Below are 3,934 nucleotides of genomic sequence, written 5' to 3' on the forward strand. Positions count from 1 at the left end.
GTGTAGATTTAGACAAGATATAGGGAAGAAATTTTTTACAATGAGGGTGGTGAAACAGTGGAATAGGTTGCCCAAAGAGGTAGCAGATGGACCATCCCTGGTAACAGTCAAAGTAAGGATGGACACGGGCTCTGAGCAACCTAGTCAAAGATGTCCCTGCTCACTGCAGGAGGACCAGACTAGATCACCTTAAATTCCCATTCCAACACAAACCGTTCTATGATTCTAAAATCCTAATATCCCTAAGATAAACAATCTGACTGGACAGCCACCCTGTAGCACTACTCCACCCCTTTAACACCTTTTGGGTAATAAAGGCAGTCTCTAAAAATGTCATACATATAGAAGATGGCAATACCTGGTCTAGTTACTTGTTAAAGGTAGTTTGGTACAAAGACCATTTTATAACAGCATTCTCCAGCAAAACTAGAGGAAATTATATGAATACACTAAATTAGTTTTCTGTCAGGTGTTCATTCACAGGGAGACCTATTTTCAATTTTTAACATGTTAGAATATGAAAGAAACATTACTTTCTAATAAAATTTTATTTAAAAAGATGCCCTAAATATATGATAAATTTGCACTGATACTTTACCAGCATGTTTAGTTTTATATTGAAGGTCCAGGGAAATACAAAGAATAAACAGCTGCACACAGAGAAGGTTGAAGATGGTTATTTGTAATTTGCTGCCAAATACCTGGATAAAAGATGTTACCAAACAGGAATTATTTCTTAACCTGGCATCAGACGTTATTTTAACAAGGTAAAAACAGTTTTACATAGAAAAGTGATCATTAAATAATCACTGTCATTTTATGACAACAGACACACCTAAAGTTATCCAGAATTGCACCTTTGAAAACATATATAAAAAGAATCTACATTTCTATATTTTTTTTTTTTCTGTTAGAGTAAAGCCTAAAAAAATGGCTAACAATATAGGAAAAAAGAGGATTTTGATAGCTCTTTCTGTTCTCTAAGAAAGCCAGATATCTAAAGATGTATTTTTTTCATCCTCTTGAGTTATCCCAAAATAGAAAGAACAGCTACTAAAAATTAAGCGCTACAAAAAAAGCAACAGGGCCATGCAATTTGCATCCAAGTGCTTTTGGAAGCACACTTAAGAGATTTCTGAGCCATGGGGAACACTGGTTGTGAATAACACACGTGGGAAATTCTAGAGAAGTAGGGGGATAAAGAAGTGGGGAAAACCATAATTTTGTACCACTAATTATTAAGAGATAATGTAACTTAGATAATTATAAGCCTGACAGTGACAAACGTTATTCAGCAAGTTACTTTATTTCTACTGCTTCTGGACATAAATAAAAGAGATACTGTCAAATTATCTTGGGTGACTGAAGCAAGGAGTGAAATTCTGACCTAAGTTTACACATGACAAAGACTGGGGTGAGAAGTGGAACAGCAAACTGCTACAGAAGGAAGGTTAATGCTCAAGCTACTTAATTCATCAAAGGAAGTTCAAGGGTAATTCAGTCACAATTTACAAAGGAAGATGAATGTGCTAACAGAAGGCTAGCAGACAAGTGAAAAAGGGTCTAATGGCTCTAAGATAAGCCACCACGCAGAGCACAAAGATGCAGTATTTTTATTTATTTATTTAATAAGAGAGGCACTTACCAAAGAAATTGTAGCTGGGTATCTGACAGCATAAATCTCTACATTAAAATGGGACCTTTTTCCACCAAAAGATAAGAGTGAGATAGAAGAATTAAAGAGAGTCTTGTGTACTCTCTGGGTAAAAGACTGGATTAAATTATTACAGCAGTCTTTTTTGCCTTATCCTCTTGAAGTCAAGGCTTTTTGGATGTTTTCCATTTTCATTAAACAGCTTCTTCTCATTAGAAGCAGATACATCCTTTTAAGGACTCAAGTTGGGTTTTCTTTACTCCTGCTGATTCAAATTCTGTTTAGAATCTTAATAAATCTTTTCTGCAAAAAATAATCAATGCAAGTGGTTATGATGATAATTTTCAAGAAACACATTTGTGATAAAACATCTAAAATAGTTTTATTAGGAAACTCTACTACATTCTCTTAAAGTCAAGAGTCTAAGAAACAGAAATCAGTCTGTATAGACTTTTTACAGAACACACGCACGGAAATTCATTAAAGTTACAGCTGCTGAATAAAACAGAGTAGTGATTTTTCTCAAAACCAATTTGTTTTATTCACATAGCTTTCCCTTAATTATGTGCAAAGGATTCTGATCAAAAAGGGAATATTTCAGTCTGTACATATTCTTGTATGAACCTCAAAAATTCATTCCTCAAAACATAATTCCTAAAATTGACTACAATACTTATTACTATGTTTAGTTAGTTTTACTGGATTCAGACTCAGTGAACAGTTAAGACTATTAATTACAGAAATTATGACACATTCTCAGTAAGCCTGCCTTCTCGTAAAATACAGACATGTCTTCAAAAGTAGGTAATAGTTTCTGCTGCCTCTATGACCATAAACTGCATGTACAGTACTGTAGGTTGAGATGATCTAACACTACTTACACTTTTGTCATTCAGTACAAAATTTATTAAATCAGCTCAAAGAGGCAGAAACCAATACATATCACCATTGTCTGCACATCTATGCTAAAAAGACAGTTAATACACATCTTTGCAAGTAAAACGCTTCACTACTTAAGCGAAGTTTGTGTAATCTTAACCAGGACAGTTATGATTAAGTATATGTAGTCTTAACTGGAACACTATGCAACTAGACAGTTGTCATTTACATACAAAGTAAATTTGAAACTGTGAAGTTTAACACGTAACAGTGAAATATTGATTCTGAAAGATATTACTAATAGTATTAGCATTTCTTAGCTACCCAGATAAAGTTTTAAATTGTTCACATGGAAAACAAAACACCATGTCATATAATCACATTCATCCTTTAAAAAAAAAAAATGCACAAAGAAATCCCAAACTTAAACAGAGTAATCTGGATTTGTTTGTGAGAAAACTAATAAATTTCTAAGAGTAAAAACGCACATTTTACAAAGCATCTGCTTGGAAAAGCTACGGTCAACGTACTATATTCTGGTCTTCAGCTCCAGAAAATGCTCATGATTTTTTTCTTTTCTTTTAAATATAAATAAAGTTGACTATTAAGCTAGAAGAATAAATGCTTTCAACTGAATTCTGAATTGAATTACTAGAAACACTGAAGAAAGATTTCTGAAGAATAATTTAATCTGAAATAGCATTCTTGAAATCATATCTGTCAGATACACACAATATCCACCAGAGGTATGTAGGCAGCAATGCAGCTAACCATCTATAATTAATATAAATGTATTGTGAGAAACGTTGCATACAACCCCTCAAAATAAAAGAAGCAGACTAAATGCAACCGCCATCATTAACTACTCATGTTCCTCTTAAACTGTTTCCCCTTTACCACTTTCAAAGAAGACAGATTTAAACTTGAATATAAAAATTCTTCAAAATTTCTTCAAATATTCTATGCTCAGATTCAGAAGATATGAGAAAATATAAAACTAGGAAGGTAGATTATCTAGACACAAATGTTTTCACATAAATGAAACACTTTTACTAAAAAATAAAATCAAAGTATTACTGTACTTAAGGACAGACATCATTAACTTAAAAATTTCAAAGTTATTTTAAAAAGTTAATGGATTACAAATTAAATCACCACTTGTGATCACCAGTCACAAAAATCCTTTAATCTGAGTAAATATTCTGCAGTGGAATTGAATTCTAATAACAAACTGCCAGCAGCAATCACCACCCCAAATAACGTAAACTGCTGTGAGGAAGAGCTAGCAAAGAAAATGGAAAAGTAAGAATTTACAAAGAAAATGGGAATGTAAGTGATCTTCAGTAAGCCCAACTATTAAAGAAGGTGACAGTCGAATGACAGCAGAGTAGAAGCCAAACA

The sequence above is a fragment of the Merops nubicus genome, unplaced genomic scaffold, assembly GCF_000691845.1.
Source record: "Merops nubicus isolate BGI_N331 unplaced genomic scaffold, ASM69184v1 scaffold11868, whole genome shotgun sequence".
Taxonomy (NCBI): domain Eukaryota; kingdom Metazoa; phylum Chordata; class Aves; order Coraciiformes; family Meropidae; genus Merops; species Merops nubicus.